This window comes from Chiloscyllium plagiosum, unplaced genomic scaffold (genome assembly GCF_037043375.1).
Source record: "Chiloscyllium plagiosum isolate Xiang-an unplaced genomic scaffold, Cpla_swu_hap1 HiC_scaffold_21, whole genome shotgun sequence".
In the NCBI taxonomy this organism is placed as follows: domain Eukaryota; kingdom Metazoa; phylum Chordata; class Chondrichthyes; order Orectolobiformes; family Hemiscylliidae; genus Chiloscyllium; species Chiloscyllium plagiosum.
Window position 1 is genome coordinate 99,094,751 of NW_028270159.1, and position 23,309 is coordinate 99,118,059.

The following is a 23,309-nucleotide window of genomic DNA, read 5'->3' on the forward strand; positions in this document are numbered from 1 at the left end:
GAGGAGAAGCGACTCAAGAAATTTTGCTAAATTCCGTGGTGCTTTTTAGAAACGCAGTTTCTGTTCACCTCAATCTAAAAGCCAGTTTCTGAACATAGTAACAGAAGTCAAAAGGTAATTACCTCACCCCACCCCCACTCCAGAAGAGGTGCTAACTGCCCTTGAATGCTTTTTGTTCTCAATGTGAAGAGCTTTCACGCCTGAGTCACCTTCACGTCTCTGGTTGCTGAGTGACTCACAAAGAAGGAATTTCACCAGAGCTGCAACTGCTTCACTTCTCCACTCGCCCTCCCCGTTTACATTTTCCTGATGGTCAGTGATTTAAAGAAAACCAAATGGATGCGATGTCATTCTGTAGCCTCTCTGTCGATTCCTCCGTTTCAGTTCCAACATGACTTAGATCTCGGGGCGGATCTTAATACTAGCGACGCTATGAATGCGCAAGTCGAAAGGTTCCTCTGAGAGTGCAATTTCTTTCATTGCTGTTGCTGATTGAATGAGCCACTAACGTGCGAATTGCTCCAAAACATGATTCAGGATATCTGGTGCCAATTCTCGCACATTGAATAACGATTGACAGCTTCCAAATGAGGTCTTTCTGAGACGGCTTTGGGGTACATTTGACAGGCAGACAAGTTCAGAAATTCGTGGTGCGCTGTGACACCAGAGCATCTGCTTCTTTCCTGTCTTTGAACCGAGCCGCCTGCGCAAGGAAGGCAAATGCGCTACTGCTTTTCGTGGAAGGATCAGAAGGCGGTAACTGCACTCTCCAACAGAATGGCATATGATCAGAACCAGGTTGGAGAAAAACTTAACAACGCTTTGCACTGTAATTAAATGGAATTGCATTACATTTCACTCCCAGAGCAGATTTGATCAAGCAAATTCAAAGGCAGGTTTGCAGATGGGAAAGCGTGCAAGAAAGCTCAGCTCTTGTCCATGCAGTTGAAGAACAAAACAGTTTCTGCCCAGTTTCGAACTGGGGACCTTTCGCGTGTTAGGCGAACGTGATGACCACTACACTACAGAAACAAGCCGCAGCCGCCCGTGCTGCGGCACAGTTGCGTCCAGCACTGAAAGTTGAATCCGTTCTTCTTTTTACAACGCGCTGTCCGTTCCCAATAGCTCGTTGTTGTCCAGCGTAATCGACATCTTGAAAACGTAAAAAAAAAAGACACGTTAAATTGATGACAAAATATAGACAAAGATGTCGTCGATGTTTGTACCGTAGGGCGAGGTGGAATAGGCTGGGACGACTTTCCCTGCAGCGTAACAGCTGCGACATGACCTTATGGAAGGGTGGTAAACTGAGTATTTACGTGTTTTACCTAAGTTGGTGTGAGTTGAAAACTCGACAGCATAGCTTTAATGTGAGTGGGCTGAAAGTGACAAAGGACCTGAGGCACATTTCCCATAAAGAAGGTTGTGCGTGTTTGGAGTGATCTACCAGAGGAAGTGGAGGAGGCTATTACACTCAGAAAATTGCAAAGGTAATCGGTTGAGTTTCTGGATAGGATGCGTTCAGAGGGATTGGGGCCTAAAGGTTGGGGAACGGGACTTGTTTAACTTTGGCTATGTGGTGAGCATGGACGAGGTCCACCGAAGTATCTTTTTCCACGGTGTACCCCAATAACGTCACGTTGCTTCCACCGGCTTTAAAGGATTACTTTTTAGCGGAGTTTGCCATCGCAGTCTGTGGTACAATCATTTCGTCTGTTCGACTGCTCACGGGAAAGGTAGTATTGTGAAACACTGCAGAAACGAACGACTTCCTTACTTTAGCTCCGACTGACCATACTCTGTGAAATTTTCCCAGATCCTCAGCTGAGGATTTTTGCTGCTGGAAGTTACCTCAGAAACCCTGTTAAATCGAAATGTATTGAGCGAATCGCAAAACAGAAAGCATTTAACACGGAACACAAACAAAACTGGCATACCTCATGCATTTTCAGACACAGAGATGCTTGAATGCTAAATGTGATACAATCCGAGGGCATGAGTCATAAGGTAATCTCACAACTAACAACAGGGCATTTCCAAACGACTCTTTCAAACATACTGCAGCCTTACTGAACCATGACTTTCCAGACAATGCTGAAAAGAGAGGAAGAAAGAACATAATAAGAATTGGCCGTAAAAAGTGAATTTCACCAAGCACAGTCTCGATTAGATTACCTTTCCCTTCCGATGTTTCCAGGACGGAAATGAAGGAAATTCAACAAGGTATGACATCGAAATTCATTGGAACGATTTTCCCATTAGCTAGAAACCCAAATAACAACGAGTAGAGTCACCGTAGGACTTCGTTTCACAACAACGATGAAATAACAGTCTCCATTCGGTTTCAGAAAAAGCTCAACTTGCCTGGGACGGCAGAACTGTTTGCGATTTACCGAGCGGGAGGCGAACACGATCATGAGAGTAGAGACATTTTGAAATATTTGGCAGTATCCCACACCACAGTTAGTTCCCTGGGAAGCAAACCCATTTTACTTTTGTTTTCGACATCAATATACAGTGGGCACCGAAACAGCATTTTAACAAGCTGCAGCGTTGGAGTTGATCAGCAGAAATGGCAGTGGTGGGATGCGAACCCACGCCCCTTTCGAGACTGGAACCTGGATCCAGCGCCTTAGACCTCTCGGCCACACTACCAGCGGCCGCGCCGCCTCATTTTCTTCTATTTCCAATTGTGCTCCTGCATAACAACAGATGCAAAGTCACATGAAATGGGTTCAATGATTCCTCTCGGACTCGCACAGCTGCTGGGATGTGGCCGGCTACAATGTCAATTTCGCAGCAGATATTGATAGCCCATCAATCCAGACAAAAATCAATGGTAAGCTCAGTCTATCTTCTCAGACTCTTTTCAGCTACAAATGTGTCTGTGAGTGCGTGAGAATAAGGGTTCGCTTATGATTTGGTCAAACAACCATGAGCAGCTTGACATTACTGGAATTTCCATTCTTGCTTTGCTAAATGATTTCACCCATTGCTCGAAACAGGACGACTTTCACGTTTACACGGAACACGAAACACACCGGACTACAGGGAAAATGCACAAACCTGAGCAGGCCGTGATCCACATCATACCGTGCAGCATAGTTTCAGTCACTGTGTCTGTTTTTTTTTTCAGAATAAGAGCCCCAAAGAATGTTCTCCACCCTAAAACCGGAGGTAGCATTACAATCCGAGAACGACAGATCACATTGTGAGAATGCTCTGACCTCGGAGCCAGTTCGAGATGCCACTTTCCTTGCCTTTTACCTTAACCGTGCAATTTGCTGCTGAGATGTTCACTCCTGGACATGAGCCACATGGATACCAACTGAGTTGGAAACCTGTGTGGGAATCGAGGAGAAGCGACTCAAGAAATTTTGCTAAATTCCGTGGTGCTTTTTAGAAACGCAGTTTCTGTTCACCTCAATCTAAAAGCCAGTTTCTGAACATAGTAACAGAAGTCAAAAGGTAATTACCTCACCCCACCCCCACTCCAGAAGAGGTGCTAACTGCCCTTGAATGCTTTTTGTTCTCAATGTGAAGAGCTTTCACGCCTGAGTCACCTTCACGTCTCTGGTTGCTGAGTGACTCACAAAGAAGGAATTTCACCAGAGCTGCAACTGCTTCACTTCTCCACTCGCCCTCCCCGTTTACATTTTCCTGATGGTCAGTGATTTAAAGAAAACCAAATGGATGCGATGTCATTCTGTAGCCTCTCTGTCGATTCCTCCGTTTCAGTTCCAACATGACTTAGATCTCGGGGCGGATCTTAATACTAGCGACGCTATGAATGCGCAAGTCGAAAGGTTCCTCTGAGAGTGCAATTTCTTTCATTGCTGTTGCTGATTGAATGAGCCACTAACGTGCGAATTGCTCCAAAACATGATTCAGGATATCTGGTGCCAATTCTCGCACATTGAATAACGATTGACAGCTTCCAAATGAGGTCTTTCTGAGACGGCTTTGGGGTACATTTGACAGGCAGACAAGTTCAGAAATTCGTGGTGCGCTGTGACACCAGAGCATCTGCTTCTTTCCTGTCTTTGAACCGAGCCGCCTGCGCAAGGAAGGCAAATGCGCTACTGCTTTTCGTGGAAGGATCAGAAGGCGGTAACTGCACTCTCCAACAGAATGGCATATGATCAGAACCAGGTTGGAGAAAAACTTAACAACGCTTTGCACTGTAATTAAATGGAATTGCATTACATTTCACTCCCAGAGCAGATTTGATCAAGCAAATTCAAAGGCAGGTTTGCAGATGGGAAAGCGTGCAAGAAAGCTCAGCTCTTGTCCATGCAGTTGAAGAACAAAACAGTTTCTGCCCAGTTTCGAACTGGGGACCTTTCGCGTGTTAGGCGAACGTGATGACCACTACACTACAGAAACAAGCCGCAGCCGGCCGTGCTGCGGCACAGTTGCGTCCAGCACTGAAAGTTGAATCCGTTCTTCTTTTTACAACGCGCTGTCCGTTCCCAATAGCTCGTTGTTGTCCAGCGTAATCGACATCTTGAAAACGTAAAAAAAAAGACACGTTAAATTGATGACAAAATATAGACAAAGATGTCGTCGATGTTTGTACCGTAGGGCGAGGTGGAATAGGCTGGGACGACTTTCCCTGCAGCGTAACAGCTGCGACATGACCTTATGGAAGGGTGGTAAACTGAGTATTTACGTGTTTTACCTAAGTTGGTGTGAGTTGAAAACTCGACAGCATAGCTTTAATGTGAGTGGGCTGAAAGTGACAAAGGACCTGAGGCACATTTCCCATAAAGAAGGTTGTGCGTGTTTGGAGTGATCTACCAGAGGAAGTGGAGGAGGCTATTACACTCAGAAAATTGCAAAGGTAATCGGTTGAGTTTCTGGATAGGATGCGTTCAGAGGGATTGGGGCCTAAAGGTTGGGGAACGGGACTTGTTTAACTTTGGCTATGTGGTGAGCATGGACGAGGTCCACCGAAGTATCTTTTTCCACGGTGTACCCCAATAACGTCACGTTGCTTCCACCGGCTTTAAAGGATTACTTTTTAGCGGAGTTTGCCATCGCAGTCTGTGGTACAATCATTTCGTCTGTTCGACTGCTCACGGGAAAGGTAGTATTGTGAAACACTGCAGAAACGAACGACTTCCTTACTTTAGCTCCGACTGACCATACTCTGTGAAATTTTCCCAGATCCTCAGCTGAGGATTTTTGCTGCTGGAAGTTACCTCAGAAACCCTGTTAAATCGAAATGTATTGAGCGAATCGCAAAACAGAAAGCATTTAACACGGAACACAAACAAAACTGGCATACCTCATGCATTTTCAGACACAGAGATGCTTGAATGCTAAATGTGATACAATCCGAGGGCATGAGTCATAAGGTAATCTCACAACTAACAACAGGGCATTTCCAAACGACTCTTTCAAACATACTGCAGCCTTACTGAACCATGACTTTCCAGACAATGCTGAAAAGAGAGGAAGAAAGAACATAATAAGAATTGGCCGTAAAAAGTGAATTTCACCAAGCACAGTCTCGATTAGATTACCTTTCCCTTCCGATGTTTCCAGGACGGAAATGAAGGAAATTCAACAAGGTATGACATCGAAATTCATTGGAACGATTTTCCCATTAGCTAGAAACCCAAATAACAACGAGTAGAGTCACCGTAGGACTTCGTTTCACAACAACGATGAAATAACAGTCTCCATTCGGTTTCAGAAAAAGCTCAACTTGCCTGGGACGGCAGAACTGTTTGCGATTTACCGAGCGGGAGGCGAACACGATCATGAGAGTAGAGACATTTTGCAATATTTGGCAGTATCCCACACCACAGTTAGTTCCCTGGGAAGCAAACCCATTTTACTTTTGTTTTCGACATCAATATACAGTGGGCACCGAAACAGCATTTTAACAAGCTGCAGCGTTGGAGTTGATCAGCAGAAATGGCAGTGGTGGGATGCGAACCCACGCCCCTTTCGAGACTGGAACCTGGATCCAGCGCCTTAGCCCTCTCGGCCACTCTACCAGCGGCCGCGCCGCCTCATTTTCTTCTATTTCCAATTGTGCTCCTGCATAACAACAGATGCAAAGTCACATGAAATGGGTTCAATGATTCCTCTCGGACTCGCACAGCTGCTGGGATGTGGCCGGCTACAATGTCAATTTCGCAGCAGATATTGATAGCCCATCAATCCAGACAAAAATCAATGGTAAGCTCAGTCTATCTTCTCAGACTCTTTTCAGCTACAAATGTGTCTGTGAGTGCGTGAGAATAAGGGTTCGCTTATGATTTGGTCAAACAACCATGAGCAGCTTGACATTACTGGAATTTCCATTCTTGCTTTGCTAAATGATTTCACCCATTGCTCGAAACAGGACGACTTTCACGTTTACACGGAACACGAAACACACCGGACTACAGGGAAAATGCACAAACCTGAGCAGGCCGTGATCCACATCATACCGTGCAGCATAGTTTCAGTCACTGTGTCTGTTTTTTTTTTTCAGAATAAGAGCCCCAAAGAATGTTCTCCACCCTAAAACCGGAGGTAGCATTACAATCCGAGAACGACAGATCACATTGTGAGAATGCTCTGACCTCGGAGCCAGTTCGAGATGCCACTTTCCTTGCCTTTTACCTTAAACGTGCAATTTGCTGCTGAGATGTTCACTCCTGGACATGAGCCACATGGATACCAACTGAGTTGGAAACCTGTGTGGGAATCGAGGAGAAGCGACTCAAGAAATTTTGCTAAATTCCGTGGTGCTTTTTAGAAACGCAGTTTCTGTTCACCTCAATCTAAAAGCCAGTTTCTGAACATAGTAACAGAAGTCAAAAGGTAATTACCTCACCCCACCCCCACTCCAGAAGAGGTGCTAACTGCCCTTGAGTGCTTTTTGTTCTCAATGTGAAGAGCTTTCACGCCTGAGTCACCTTCACGTCTCTGGTTGCTGAGTGACTCACAAAGAAGGAATTTCACCAGAGCTGCAACTGCTTCACTTCTCCACTCGTCCTCCCCGTTTACATTTTCCTGCTGGTCAGTGATTTAATGAAAACCAAACGGATGCGATGTCATTCTGTAGCCTCTCTGTCGATTCCTCCGTTTCAGTTCCAACATGACTTAGATCTCGGGGCGGATCTTAATACGAGCGACGCTATGAATGCGCAAGTCGAAAGGTTCCTCTGAGAGTGCAATTTCTTTCATTGCTGTTGCTGATTGAATGAGCCACTAACGTGCGAATTGCTCCAAAACATGATTCAGGATATCTGGTGCCAATTCTCGCACATTGAATAACGATTGACAGCTTCCAAATGAGGTCTTTCTGAGACGGCTTTGGGGTACATTTGACAGGCAGACAAGTTCAGGAATTCGTGGTGCGCTGTGACACCAGAGCATCTGCTTCTTTCCTGTCTTTGAACCGAGCCGCCTGCGCAAGGAAGGCAAATGCTTTACTGCTTTTCGTGGAAGGATCAGAAGGCGGTAACTACACTCTCCAACAGAATGGCATATGATCAGAACCAGGTTGGAGAAAAACTTAACAACGCTTTGCACTGTAATTAAATGGAATTGCATTACATTTCACTCCCAGAGCAGATTTGATCAAGCAAATTCAAAGGCAGGTTTGCAGATGGGAAAGCGTGCAAGAAAGCTCAGCTCTTGTCCATGCAGTTGAAGAACAAAACAGTTTCTCCCAGTTTCGAACTGGGGACCTTTCGCGTGTTAGGCGAACGTGATGACCACTACACTACAGAAACAAGCCGCAGCCGGCCGTGCTGCGGCACAGTTGCGTCCAGCACTGAAAGTTGAATCCGTTCTTCTTTTTACAACGCGCTGTCCGTTCCCAATAGCTCGTTGTTGTCCAGCGTAATCGACATCTTGAAAACGTAAAAAAAAAAGACACGTTAAATTGATGACAAAATATAGACAAAGATGTCGTCGATGTTTGTACCGTAGGGCGAGGTGGAATAGGCTGGGACGACTTTCCCTGCAGCGTAACAGCTGCGACATGACCTTATGGAAGGGTGGTAAACTGAGTATTTACGTGTTTTACCTAAGTTGGTGTGAGTTGAAAACTCGACAGCATAGCTTTAATGTGAGTGGGCTGAAAGTGACAAAGGACCTGAGGCACATTTCCCATAAAGAAGGTTGTGCGTGTTTGGAGTGATCTACCAGAGGAAGTGGAGGAGGCTATTACACTCAGAAAATTGCAAAGGTAATCGGTTGAGTTTCTGGATAGGATGCGTTCAGAGGGATTGGGGCCTAAAGGTTGGGGAACGGGACTTGTTTAACTTTGGCTATGTGGTGAGCATGGACGAGGTCCACCGAAGTATCTTTTTCCACGGTGTACCCCAATAACGTCACGTTGCTTCCACCGGCTTTAAAGGATTACTTTTTAGCGGAGTTTGCCATCGCAGTCTGTGGTACAATCATTTCGTCTGTTCGACTGCTCACGGGAAAGGTAGTATTGTGAAACACTGCAGAAACGAACGACTTCCTTACTTTAGCTCCGACTGACCATACTCTGTGAAATTTTCCCAGATCCTCAGCTGAGGATTTTTGCTGCTGGAAGTTACCTCAGAAACCCTGTTAAATCGAAATGTATTGAGCGAATCGCAAAACAGAAAGCATTTAACACGGAACACAAACAAAACTGGCATACCTCATGCATTTTCAGACACAGAGATGCTTGAATGCTAAATGTGATACAATCCGAGGGCATGAGTCATAAGGTAATCTCACAACTAACAACAGGGCATTTCCAAACGACTCTTTCAAACATACTGCAGCCTTACTGAACCATGACTTTCCAGACAATGCTGAAAAGAGAGGAAGAAAGAACATAATAAGAATTGGCCGTAAAAAGTGAATTTCACCAAGCACAGTCTCGATTAGATTACCTTTCCCTTCCGATGTTTCCAGGACGGAAATGAAGGAAATTCAACAAGGTATGACATCGAAATTCATTGGAACGATTTTCCCATTAGCTAGAAACCCAAATAACAACGAGTAGAGTCACCGTAGGACTTCGTTTCACAACAACGATGAAATAACAGTCTCCATTCGGTTTCAGAAAAAGCTCAACTTGCCTGGGACGGCAGAACTGTTTGCGATTTACCGAGCGGGAGGCGAACACGATCATGAGAGTAGAGACATTTTGAAATATTTGGCAGTATCCCACACCACAGTTAGTTCCCTGGGAAGCAAACCCATTTTACTTTTGTTTTCGACATCAATATACAGTGGGCACCGAAACAGCATTTTAACAAGCTGCAGCGTTGGAGTTGATCAGCAGAAATGGCAGTGGTGGGATGCGAACCCACGCCCCTTTCGAGACTGGAACCTGGATCCAGCGCCTGAGACCTCTCGGCCACACTACCAGCGGCCGCGCCGCCTCATTTTCTTCTATTTCCAATTGTGCTCCTGCATAACAACAGATGCAAAGTCACATGAAATGGGTTCAATGATTCCTCTCGGACTCGCACAGCTGCTGGGATGTGGCCGGCTACAATGTCAATTTCGCAGCAGATATTGATAGCCCATCAATCCAGACAAAAATCAATGGTAAGCTCAGTCTATCTTCTCAGACTCTTTTCAGCTACAAATGTGTCTGTGAGTGCGTGAGAATAAGGGTTCGCTTATGATTTGGTCAAACAACCATGAGCAGCTTGACATTACTGGAATTTCCATTCTTGCTTTGCTAAATGATTTCACCCATTGCTCGAAACAGGACGACTTTCACGTTTACACGGAACACGAAACACACCGGACTACAGGGAAAATGCACAAACCTGAGCAGGCCGTGATCCACATCATACCGTGCAGCATAGTTTCAGTCACTGTGTCTGTTTTTTTTTTCAGAATAAGAGCCCCAAAGAATGTTCTCCACCCTAAAACCGGAGGTAGCATTACAATCCGAGAACGACAGATCACATTGTGAGAATGCTCTGACCTCGGAGCCAGTTCGAGATGCCACTTTCCTTGCCTTTTACCTTAACCGTGCAATTTGCTGCTGAGATGTTCACTCCTGGACATGAGCCACATGGATACCAACTGAGTTGGAAACCTGTGTGGGAATCGAGGAGAAGCGACTCAAGAAATTTTGCTAAATTCCGTGGTGCTTTTTAGAAACGCAGTTTCTGTTCACCTCAATCTAAAAGCCAGTTTCTGAACATAGTAACAGAAGTCAAAAGGTAATTACCTCACCCCACCCCCACTCCAGAAGAGGTGCTAACTGCCCTTGAATGCTTTTTGTTCTCAATGTGAAGAGCTTTCACGCCTGAGTCACCTTCACGTCTCTGGTTGCTGAGTGACTCACAAAGAAGGAATTTCACCAGAGCTGCAACTGCTTCACTTCTCCACTCGCCCTCCCCGTTTACATTTTCCTGATGGTCAGTGATTTAAAGAAAACCAAATGGATGCGATGTCATTCTGTAGCCTCTCTGTCGATTCCTCCGTTTCAGTTCCAACATGACTTAGATCTCGGGGCGGATCTTAATACTAGCGACGCTATGAATGCGCAAGTCGAAAGGTTCCTCTGAGAGTGCAATTTCTTTCATTGCTGTTGCTGATTGAATGAGCCACTAACGTGCGAATTGCTCCAAAACATGATTCAGGATATCTGGTGCCAATTCTCGCACATTGAATAACGATTGACAGCTTCCAAATGAGGTCTTTCTGAGACGGCTTTGGGGTACATTTGACAGGCAGACAAGTTCAGAAATTCGTGGTGCGCTGTGACACCAGAGCATCTGCTTCTTTCCTGTCTTTGAACCGAGCCGCCTGCGCAAGGAAGGCAAATGCGCTACTGCTTTCCGTGGAAGGATCAGAAGGCGGTAACTGCACTCTCCAACAGAATGGCATATGATCAGAACCAGGTTGGAGAAAAACTTAACAACGCTTTGCACTGTAATTAAATGGAATTGCATTACATTTCACTCCCAGAGCAGATTTGATCAAGCAAATTCAAAGGCAGGTTTGCAGATGGGAAAGCGTGCAAGAAAGCTCAGCTCTTGTCCATGCAGTTGAAGAACAAAACAGTTTCTGCCCAGTTTCGAACTGGGGACCTTTCGCGTGTTAGGCGAACGTGATGACCACTACACTACAGAAACAAGCCGCAGCCGCCCGTGCTGCGGCACAGTTGCGTCCAGCACTGAAAGTTGAATCCGTTCTTCTTTTTACAACGCGCTGTCCGTTCCCAATAGCTCGTTGTTGTCCAGCGTAATCGACATCTTGAAAACGTAAAAAAAAAAGACACGTTAAATTGATGACAAAATATAGACAAAGATGTCGTCGATGTTTGTACCGTAGGGCGAGGTGGAATAGGCTGGGACGACTTTCCCTGCAGCGTAACAGCTGCGACATGACCTTATGGAAGGGTGGTAAACTGAGTATTTACGTGTTTTACCTAAGTTGGTGTGAGTTGAAAACTCGACAGCATAGCTTTAATGTGAGTGGGCTGAAAGTGACAAAGGACCTGAGGCACATTTCCCATAAAGAAGGTTGTGCGTGTTTGGAGTGATCTACCAGAGGAAGTGGAGGAGGCTATTACACTCAGAAAATTGCAAAGGTAATCGGTTGAGTTTCTGGATAGGATGCGTTCAGAGGGATTGGGGCCTAAAGGTTGGGGAACGGGACTTGTTTAACTTTGGCTATGTGGTGAGCATGGACGAGGTCCACCGAAGTATCTTTTTCCACGGTGTACCCCAATAACGTCACGTTGCTTCCACCGGCTTTAAAGGATTACTTTTTAGCGGAGTTTGCCATCGCAGTCTGTGGTACAATCATTTCGTCTGTTCGACTGCTCACGGGAAAGGTAGTATTGTGAAACACTGCAGAAACGAACGACTTCCTTACTTTAGCTCCGACTGACCATACTCTGTGAAATTTTCCCAGATCCTCAGCTGAGGATTTTTGCTGCTGGAAGTTACCTCAGAAACCCTGTTAAATCGAAATGTATTGAGCGAATCGCAAAACAGAAAGCATTTAACACGGAACACAAACAAAACTGGCATACCTCATGCATTTTCAGACACAGAGATGCTTGAATGCTAAATGTGATACAATCCGAGGGCATGAGTCATAAGGTAATCTCACAACTAACAACAGGGCATTTCCAAACGACTCTTTCAAACATACTGCAGCCTTACTGAACCATGACTTTCCAGACAATGCTGAAAAGAGAGGAAGAAAGAACATAATAAGAATTGGCCGTAAAAAGTGAATTTCACCAAGCACAGTCTCGATTAGATTACCTTTCCCTTCCGATGTTTCCAGGACGGAAATGAAGGAAATTCAACAAGGTATGACATCGAAATTCATTGGAACGATTTTCCCATTAGCTAGAAACCCAAATAACAACGAGTAGAGTCACCGTAGGACTTCGTTTCACAACAACGATGAAATAACAGTCTCCATTCGGTTTCAGAAAAAGCTCAACTTGCCTGGGACGGCAGAACTGTTTGCGATTTACCGAGCGGGAGGCGAACACGATCATGAGAGTAGAGACATTTTGAAATATTTGGCAGTATCCCACACCACAGTTAGTTCCCTGGGAAGCAAACCCATTTTACTTTTGTTTTCGACATCAATATACAGTGGGCACCGAAACAGCATTTTAACAAGCTGCAGCGTTGGAGTTGATCAGCAGAAATGGCAGTGGTGGGATGCGAACCCACGCCCCTTTCGAGACTGGAACCTGGATCCAGCGCCTTAGACCTCTCGGCCACACTACCAGCGGCCGCGCCGCCTCATTTTCTTCTATTTCCAATTGTGCTCCTGCATAACAACAGATGCAAAGTCACATGAAATGGGTTCAATGATTCCTCTCGGACTCGCACAGCTGCTGGGATGTGGCCGGCTACAATGTCAATTTCGCAGCAGATATTGATAGCCCATCAATCCAGACAAAAATCAATGGTAAGCTCAGTCTATCTTCTCAGACTCTTTTCAGCTACAAATGTGTCTGTGAGTGCGTGAGAATAAGGGTTCGCTTATGATTTGGTCAAACAACCATGAGCAGCTTGACATTACTGGAATTTCCATTCTTGCTTTGCTAAATGATTTCACCCATTGCTCGAAACAGGACGACTTTCACGTTTACACGGAACACGAAACACACCGGACTACAGGGAAAATGCACAAACCTGAGCAGGCCGTGATCCACATCATACCGTGCAGCATAGTTTCAGTCACTGTGTCTGTTTTTTTTTTCAGAATAAGAGCCCCAAAGAATGTTCTCCACCCTAAAACCGGAGGTAGCATTACAATCCGAGAACGACAGATCACATTGTGAGAATGCTCTGACCTCGGAGCCAGTTCGAGATGCCACTTTCCTTGCCTTTTACCTTAACCGTGCAATTTGCTGCTGAGATGTTCACTCCTGGACATGAGCCACATGGATACCAACTGAGTTGGAAACCTGTGTGGGAATCGAGGAGAAGCGACTCAAGAAATTTTGCTAAATTCCGTGGTGCTTTTTAGAAACGCAGTTTCTGTTCACCTCAATCTAAAAGCCAGTTTCTGAACATAGTAACAGAAGTCAAAAGGTAATTACCTCACCCCACCCCCACTCCAGAAGAGGTGCTAACTGCCCTTGAATGCTTTTTGTTCTCAATGTGAAGAGCTTTCACGCCTGAGTCACCTTCACGTCTCTGGTTGCTGAGTGACTCACAAAGAAGGAATTTCACCAGAGCTGCAACTGCTTCACTTCTCCACTCGCCCTCCCCGTTTACATTTTCCTGATGGTCAGTGATTTAAAGAAAACCAAATGGATGCGATGTCATTCTGTAGCCTCTCTGTCGATTCCTCCGTTTCAGTTCCAACATGACTTAGATCTCGGGGCGGATCTTAATACTAGCGACGCTATGAATGCGCAAGTCGAAAGGTTCCTCTGAGAGTGCAATTTCTTTCATTGCTGTTGCTGATTGAATGAGCCACTAACGTGCGAATTGCTCCAAAACATGATTCAGGATATCTGGTGCCAATTCTCGCACATTGAATAACGATTGACAGCTTCCAAATGAGGTCTTTCTGAGACGGCTTTGGGGTACATTTGACAGGCAGACAAGTTCAGAAATTCGTGGTGCGCTGTGACACCAGAGCATCTGCTTCTTTCCCGTCTTTGAACCGAGCCGCCTGCGCAAGGAAGGCAAATGCGCTACTGCTTTTCGTGGAAGGATCAGAAGGCGGTAACTGCACTCTCCAACAGAATGGCATATGATCAGAACCAGGTTGGAGAAAAACTTAACAACGCTTTGCACTGTAATTAAATGGAATTGCATTACATTTCACTCCCAGAGCAGATTTGATCAAGCAAATTCAAAGGCAGGTTTGCAGATGGGAAAGCGTGCAAGAAAGCTCAGCTCTTGTCCATGCAGTTGAAGAACAAAACAGTTTCTGCCCAGTTTCGAACTGGGGACCTTTCGCGTGTTAGGCGAACGTGATGACCACTACACTACAGAAACAAGCCGCAGCCGGCCGTGCTGCGGCACAGTTGCGTCCAGCACTGAAAGTTGAATCCGTTCTTCTTTTTACAACGCGCTGTCCGTTCCCAATAGCTCGTTGTTGTCCAGCGTAATCGACATCTTGAAAACGTAAAAAAAAAGACACGTTAAATTGATGACAAAATATAGACAAAGATGTCGTCGATGTTTGTACCGTAGGGCGAGGTGGAATAGGCTGGGACGACTTTCCCTGCAGCGTAACAGCTGCGACATGACCTTATGGAAGGGTGGTAAACTGAGTATTTACGTGTTTTACCTAAGTTGGTGTGAGTTGAAAACTCGACAGCATAGCTTTAATGTGAGTGGGCTGAAAGTGACAAAGGACCTGAGGCACATTTCCCATAAAGAAGGTTGTGCGTGTTTGGAGTGATCTACCAGAGGAAGTGGAGGAGGCTATTACACTCAGAAAATTGCAAAGGTAATCGGTTGAGTTTCTGGATAGGATGCGTTCAGAGGGATTGGGGCCTAAAGGTTGGGGAACGGGACTTGTTTAACTTTGGCTATGTGGTGAGCATGGACGAGGTCCACCGAAGTATCTTTTTCCACGGTGTACCCCAATAACGTCACGTTGCTTCCACCGGCTTTAAAGGATTACTTTTTAGCGGAGTTTGCCATCGCAGTCTGTGGTACAATCATTTCGTCTGTTCGACTGCTCACGGGAAAGGTAGTATTGTGAAACACTGCAGAAACGAACGACTTCCTTACTTTAGCTCCGACTGACCATACTCTGTGAAATTTTCCCAGATCCTCAGCTGAGGATTTTTGCTGCTGGAAGTTACCTCAGAAACCCTGTTAAATCGAAATGTATTGAGCGAATCGCAAAACAGAAAGCATTTAACACGGAACACAAACAAAACTGGCATACCTCATGCATTTTCAGACACAGAGATGCTTGAATGCTAAATGTGATACAATCCGAGGGCATGAGTCATAAGGTAATCTCACAACTAACAACAGGGCATTTCCAAACGACTCTTTCAAACATACTGCAGCCTTACTGAACCATGACTTTCCAGACAATGCTGAAAAGAGAGGAAGAAAGAACATAATAAGAATTGGCCGTAAAAAGTGAATTTCACCAAGCACAGTCTCGATTAGATTACCTTTCCCTTCCGATGTTTCCAGGACGGAAATGAAGGAAATTCAACAAGGTATGACATCGAAATTCATTGGAACGATTTTCCCATTAGCTAGAAACCCAAATAACAACGAGTAGAGTCACCGTAGGACTTCGTTTCACAACAACGATGAAATAACAGTCTCCATTCGGTTTCAGAAAAAGCTCAACTTGCCTGGGACGGCAGAACTGTTTGCGATTTACCGAGCGGGAGGCGAACACGATCATGAGAGTAGAGACATTTTGCAATATTTGGCAGTATCCCACACCACAGTTAGTTCCCTGGGAAGCAAACCCATTTTACTTTTGTTTTCGACATCAATATACAGTGGGCACCGAAACAGCATTTTAACAAGCTGCAGCGTTGGAGTTGATCAGCAGAAATGGCAGTGGTGGGATGCGAACCCACGCCCCTTTCGAGACTGGAACCTGGATCCAGCGCCTTAGCCCTCTCGGCCACTCTACCAGCGGCCGCGCCGCCTCATTTTCTTCTATTTCCAATTGTGCTCCTGCATAACAACAGATGCAAAGTCACATGAAATGGGTTCAATGATTCCTCTCGGACTCGCACAGCTGCTGGGATGTGGCCGGCTACAATGTCAATTTCGCAGCAGATATTGATAGCCCATCAATCCAGACAAAAATCAATGGTAAGCTCAGTCTATCTTCTCAGACTCTTTTCAGCTACAAATGTGTCTGTGAGTGCGTGAGAATAAGGGTTCGCTTATGATTTGGTCAAACAACCATGAGCAGCTTGACATTACTGGAATTTCCATTCTTGCTTTGCTAAATGATTTCACCCATTGCTCGAAACAGGACGACTTTCACGTTTACACGGAACACGAAACACACCGGACTACAGGGAAAATGCACAAACCTGAGCAGGCCGTGATCCACATCATACCGTGCAGCATAGTTTCAGTCACTGTGTCTGTTTTTTTTTTTCAGAATAAGAGCCCCAAAGAATGTTCTCCACCCTAAAACCGGAGGTAGCATTACAATCCGAGAACGACAGATCACATTGTGAGAATGCTCTGACCTCGGAGCCAGTTCGAGATGCCACTTTCCTTGCCTTTTACCTTAAACGTGCAATTTGCTGCTGAGATGTTCACTCCTGGACATGAGCCACATGGATACCAACTGAGTTGGAAACCTGTGTGGGAATCGAGGAGAAGCGACTCAAGAAATTTTGCTAAATTCCGTGGTGCTTTTTAGAAACGCAGTTTCTGTTCACCTCAATCTAAAAGCCAGTTTCTGAACATAGTAACAGAAGTCAAAAGGTAATTACCTCACCCCACCCCCACTCCAGAAGAGGTGCTAACTGCCCTTGAGTGCTTTTTGTTCTCAATGTGAAGAGCTTTCACGCCTGAGTCACCTTCACGTCTCTGGTTGCTGAGTGACTCACAAAGAAGGAATTTCACCAGAGCTGCAACTGCTTCACTTCTCCACTCGTCCTCCCCGTTTACATTTTCCTGCTGGTCAGTGATTTAATGAAAACCAAACGGATGCGATGTCATTCTGTAGCCTCTCTGTCGATTCCTCCGTTTCAGTTCCAACATGACTTAGATCTCGGGGCGGATCTTAATACGAGCGACGCTATGAATGCGCAAGTCGAAAGGTTCCTCTGAGAGTGCAATTTCTTTCATTGCTGTTGCTGATTGAATGAGCCACTAACGTGCGAATTGCTCCAAAACATGATTCAGGATATCTGGTGCCAATTCTCGCACATTGAATAACGATTGACAGCTTCCAAATGAGGTCTTTCTGAGACGGCTTTGGGGTACATTTGACAGGCAGACAAGTTCAGGAATTCGTGGTGCGCTGTGACACCAGAGCATCTGCTTCTTTCCTGTCTTTGAACCGAGCCGCCTGCGCAAGGAAGGCAAATGCTTTACTGCTTTTCGTGGAAGGATCAGAAGGCGGTAACTACACTCTCCAACAGAATGGCATATGATCAGAACCAGGTTGGAGAAAAACTTAACAACGCTTTGCACTGTAATTAAATGGAATTGCATTACATTTCACTCCCAGAGCAGATTTGATCAAGCAAATTCAAAGGCAGGTTTGCAGATGGGAAAGCGTGCAAGAAAGCTCAGCTCTTGTCCATGCAGTTGAAGAACAAAACAGTTTCTGCCCAGTTTCGAACTGGGGACCTTTCGCGTGTTAGGCGAACGTGATGACCACTACACTACAGAAACAAGCCGCAGCCGGCCGTGCTGCGGCACAGTTGCGTCCAGCACTGAAAGTTGAATCCGTTCTTCTTTTTACAACGCGCTGTCCGTTCCCAATAGCTCGTTGTTGTCCAGCGTAATCGACATCTTGAAAACGTAAAAAAAAAAGACACGTTAAATTGATGACAAAATATAGACAAAGATGTCGTCGATGTTTGTACCGTAGGGCGAGGTGGAATAGGCTGGGACGACTTTCTCTGCAGCGTAACAGCTGCGACATGACCTTATGGAAGGGTGGTAAACTGAGTATTTACGTGTTTTACCTAAGTTGGTGTGAGTTGAAAACTCGACAGCATAGCTTTAATGTGAGTGGGCTGAAAGTGACAAAGGACCTGAGGCACATTTCCCATAAAGAAGGTTGTGCGTGTTTGGAGTGATCTACCAGAGGAAGTGGAGGAGGCTATTACACTCAGAAAATTGCAAAGGTAATCGGTTGAGTTTCTGGATAGGATGCGTTCAGAGGGATTGGGGCCTAAAGGTTGGGGAACGGGACTTGTTTAACTTTGGCTATGTGGTGAGCATGGACGAGGTCCACCGAAGTATCTTTTTCCACGGTGTACCCCAATAACGTCACGTTGCTTCCACCGGCTTTAAAGGATTACTTTTTAGCGGAGTTTGCCATCGCAGTCTGTGGTACAATCATTTCGTCTGTTCGACTGCTCACGGGAAAGGTAGTATTGTGAAACACTGCAGAAACGAACGACTTCCTTACTTTAGCTCCGACTGACCATACTCTGTGAAATTTTCCCAGATCCTCAGCTGAGGATTTTTGCTGCTGGAAGTTACCTCAGAAACCCTGTTAAATCGAAATGTATTGAGCGAATCGCAAAACAGAAAGCATTTAACACGGAACACAAACAAAACTGGCATACCTCATGCATTTTCAGACACAGAGATGCTTGAATGCTAAATGTGATACAATCCGAGGGCATGAGTCATAAGGTAATCTCACAACTAACAACAGGGCATTTCCAAACGACTCTTTCAAACATACTGCAGCCTTACTGAACCATGACTTTCCAGACAATGCTGAAAAGAGAGGAAGAAAGAACATAATAAGAATTGGCCGTAAAAAGTGAATTTCACCAAGCACAGTCTCGATTAGATTACCTTTCCCTTCCGATGTTTCCAGGACGGAAATGAAGGAAATTCAACAAGGTATGACATCGAAATTCATTGGAACGATTTTCCCATTAGCTAGAAACCCAAATAACAACGAGTAGAGTCACCGTAGGACTTCGTTTCACAACAACGATGAAATAACAGTCTCCATTCGGTTTCAGAAAAAGCTCAACTTGCCTGGGACGGCAGAACTGTTTGCGATTTACCGAGCGGGAGGCGAACACGATCATGAGAGTAGAGACATTTTGAAATATTTGGCAGTATCCCACACCACAGTTAGTTCCCTGGGAAGCAAACCCATTTTACTTTTGTTTTCGACATCAATATACAGTGGGCACCGAAACAGCATTTTAACAAGCTGCAGCGTTGGAGTTGATCAGCAGAAATGGCAGTGGTGGGATGCGAACCCACGCCCCTTTCGAGACTGGAACCTGGATCCAGCGCCTTAGACCTCTCGGCCACACTACCAGCAGCCGCGCCGCCTCATTTTCTTCTATTTCCAATTGTGCTCCTGCATAACAACAGATGCAAAGTCACATGAAATGGGTTCAATGATTCCTCTCGGACTCGCACAGCTGCTGGGATGTGGCCGGCTACAATGTCAATTTCGCAGCAGATATTGATAGCCCATCAATCCAGACAAAAATCAATGGTAAGCTCAGTCTATCTTCTCAGACTCTTTTCAGCAACAAATGTGTCTGTGAGTGCGTGAGAATAAGGGTTCGCTTATGATTTGGTCAAACAACCATGAGCAGCTTGACATTACTGGAATTTCCATTCTTGCTTTGCTAAATGATTTCACCCATTGCTCGAAACAGGACGACTTTCACGTTTACACGGAACACGAAACACACCGGACTACAGGGAAAATGCACAAACCTGAGCAGGCCGTGATCCACATCATACCGTGCAGCATAGTTTCAGTCACTGTGTCTGTTTTTTTTTCAGAATAAGAGCCCCAAAGAATGTTCTCCACCCTAAAACCGGAGGTAGCATTACAATCCGAGAACGACAGATCACATTGTGAGAATGCTCTGACCTCGGAGCCAGTTCGAGATGCCACTTTCCTTGCCTTTTACCTTAACCGTGCAATTTGCAGCTGAGATGTTCACTCCTGGACATGAGCCACATGGATACCAACTGAGTTGGAAACCTGTGTGGGAATCGAGGAGAAGCGACTCAAGAAATTTTGCTAAATTCCGTGGTGCTTTTTAGAAATGCAGTTTCTGTTCACCTCAATCTAAAAGCCAGTTTCTGAACATAGTAACAGAAGTCAAAAGGTAATTACCTCACCCCACCCCCACTCCAGAAGAGGTGCTAACTGCCCTTGAGTGCTTTTTGTTCTCAATGTGAAGAGCTTTCACGCCTGAGTCACCTTCACGTCTCTGGTTGCTGAGTGAATCACAAAGAAGGAATTTCACCAGAGCTGCAACTGCCTCACTTCTCCACTCGCCCTCCCCGTTTACATTTTCCTGATGGTCAGTGATTTAAAGAAAACCAAATGGATGCGATGTCATTCTGTAGCCTCTCTGTCGATTCCTCCGTTTCAGTTCCAACATGACTTAGATCTCGGGGCGGATCTTAATACTAGCGACGCTATGAATGCGCAAGTCGAAAGGTTCCTCTGAGAGTGCAATTTCTTTCATTGCTGTTGCTGATTGAATGAGCCACTAACGTGCGAATTGCTCCAAAACATGATTCAGGATATCTGGTGCCAATTCTCGCACATTGAATAACGATTGACAGCTTCCAAATGAGGTCTTTCTGAGACGGCTTTGGGGTACATTTGACAGGCAGACAAGTTCAGGAATTCGTGGTGCGCTGTGACACCAGAGCATCTGCTTCTTTCCTGTCTTTGAACCGAGCCGCCTGCGCAAGGAAGGCAAATGCTTTACTGCTTTTCGTGGAAGGATCAGAAGGCGGTAACTACACTCTCCAACAGAATGGCATATGATCAGAACCAGGTTGGAGAAAAACTTAACAACGCTTTGCACTGTAATTAAATGGAATTGCATTACATTTCACTCCCAGAGCAGATTTGATCAAGCAAATTCAAAGGCAGGTTTGCAGATGGGAAAGCGTGCAAGAAAGCTCAGCTCTTGCCCATGCAGTTGAAGAACAAAGCAGTTTCTGCCCAGTTTCGAACTGGGGACCTTTCGCGTGTTAGACGAACGTGATGACCACTACACTACAGAAACAAGCCGCAGCCGGCCGTGCTGCGGCACAGTTGCGTCCAGCACTGAAAGTTGAATCCGTTCTTCTTTTTACAACGCGCTGTCCGTTCCCAATAGCTCGTTGTTGTCCAGCGTAATCGACATCTTGAAAACGTAAAAAAAAAGACACGTTAAATTGATGACAAAATATAGACAAAGATGTCGTCGATGTTTGTACCGTAGGGCGAGGTGGAATAGGCTGGGACGACTTTCCCTGCAGCGTAACAGCTGCGCCATGACCTTATGGAAGGGTGGTAAACTGAGTATTTACGTGTTTTACCCAAGTTGGTGTGAGTTGAAAACTCGACAGCATAGCTTTAATGTGAGTGGGCTGAAAGTGACAAAGGACCTGAGGCACATTTCCCATAAAGAAGGTTGTGCGTGTTTGGAATGATCTACCAGAGGAAGTGGAGGAGGCTATTATACTCAGAAAATTGCAAAGGTAATCGGGTGCGTTTCTGGATAGGATGCGTTTAGTGTAGCCTTAGTGCACCACCACTTTCCACACAATGCTGAAAAGAGAGAATGAAAGAACATAATAAGAATTCGCTGTAAAAAGTGAATTTCACCAATCACAGTCTCGATTAGATTACCTTTCCCTTCCGATGTTCCCAGGTCGGAAATGATGGAAATGGGAGAAATTCAATAAGGTATGACATCGAAATTCATTGGAACGATTTTCCCATTAGCTAGAAACCCAAATAACAACGAGTAGAGTCACCGTAGGACTTCGTTTCACAACAACGATGAAATAACAGTCTCCAATCGGTTCCAGTAAAAGCTCAACTTGCCTGGGACGGCAGAAGTGTTTGCGATTTTCCACGCGGGAGGCGAACACTATAATGACAGTAGAGACTATTTGACAGTATCCCACACCACAGTTAATTCCCTGGGAAGCAAACCCATTTTACTTTTGTTTTCAACATACAGTGGGCACCGAAACAGCATTTTAACAATGCAGCAGCGTTGGAGTTGATCAGCAGAAATGGCAGTGGTGGGATTCGAACCCACGCCCCTTTCGAGACTGGAATTTGGATCCAGTGCCTTAGACCACTCGGCCACTGAACGTTGATACCGCCCTGTGTTTCACCTTTCTGTTTCCAATGGTTCGTTATTGTCCAGCGTAATTGACATCTTGAAAACGTAAAAAAAAGACACGTTAAATTGATGACAAAATATAGACAAAGATGTCGTCGATGTTTGTACCGTAGGGCGAGATGGATTAGGCTGGTGGAATAGACTTTCCCTGCAGCGTAAAAGCTGCGACATGACCTTATGGAAGTGTTGTAAACTGAGTATTTACGTGCTTTATCCAAGTTGGTGTGAGTTGAAATGTATTGAGATGCGTGAATGCTAAATGATTTCACCCATTGCTCGAAACGGGACATCTTCCACGCTTATAGGGAACATGAAACACACCGGAATACAGGGAAAATGCACAAAACTGAGCAGGCCTCAGCTCAGAAACCCTGTTAACTCGTAATATATTGAGCGAATCGCAAACCACAACGCATTTAACACGGAACACAAACAAATCTGTCAAACCAAATGCATTTTAAGACACAGAGATGCATGAATGCTAAATGTGAGACAGTCCGAAGGCATGAGTCATAAAATAATCTCAGCACTAACCACTGGTTCATTCCAAACTACTCTTTCATACATGCTGCAGCCTTCGTGCACCACCACTTCCAAGACAATGCTGAAAAGATAGAAAGAAAGGACATAATTAGAATGGGCCATAAAAAGTGAATTTCACCAGTCACAGTTTCGATTGGATTACCTTTCCCTTCCAATGTCTCCAGGGCGGACATGAAGGAAATTGGAGAAATTCAATAACATATGACATCGAAATTCATTGGAACGATTTTTCCATTCACCAGTAAACCAAATAACAACGAGTCGAGACACCGCAGGACTTTGTTTCACAATAGCAATGAAGTAACAGTCTCCCAGCAGGCATTATGTCTCCTAGTGACAATTCAGTTCATTCTCATTTGGAAGTATTTTTTGTTTGCAATCTTCTAGAAGATCAAGTCCATTTACAATGTTTCACATTGAATAATATGCCATACCTTTCAAATTCATGAACATTTGATATTCCATCTTATCCAGCCGGACGTGTTCATGAAAAGTCCTT

At 45.1% G+C, this 23,309-nt stretch overlaps 6 non-coding genes across 6 annotated transcripts; all 6 read right to left on the minus strand.

Annotated features, from left to right (window-relative positions):
- Positions 1–959: 959 nt before the first annotated feature.
- trnav-aac (transfer RNA valine (anticodon AAC)) lies at positions 960–1,032 on the minus strand. The gene has a single exon. It is a non-coding gene; the product is annotated as a tRNA-Val (tRNA).
- A 3,281-nt stretch (positions 1,033–4,313) lies between these two features.
- Positions 4,314–4,386, minus strand: trnav-aac (transfer RNA valine (anticodon AAC)). The gene has a single exon. It is a non-coding gene; the product is annotated as a tRNA-Val (tRNA).
- A 6,634-nt stretch (positions 4,387–11,020) lies between these two features.
- Positions 11,021–11,093, minus strand: trnav-aac (transfer RNA valine (anticodon AAC)). Its single transcript has one exon. It is a non-coding gene; the product is annotated as a tRNA-Val (tRNA).
- Positions 11,094–14,374: 3,281 nt separating this feature from the next.
- trnav-aac (transfer RNA valine (anticodon AAC)) lies at positions 14,375–14,447 on the minus strand. The gene has a single exon. It is a non-coding gene; the product is annotated as a tRNA-Val (tRNA).
- Positions 14,448–17,728: 3,281 nt separating this feature from the next.
- trnav-aac (transfer RNA valine (anticodon AAC)) lies at positions 17,729–17,801 on the minus strand. Its single transcript has one exon. It is a non-coding gene; the product is annotated as a tRNA-Val (tRNA).
- Positions 17,802–21,081: 3,280 nt separating this feature from the next.
- trnav-aac (transfer RNA valine (anticodon AAC)) lies at positions 21,082–21,154 on the minus strand. The gene has a single exon. It is a non-coding gene; the product is annotated as a tRNA-Val (tRNA).
- Between the last annotated feature and the right edge of the window lie 2,155 nt (positions 21,155–23,309).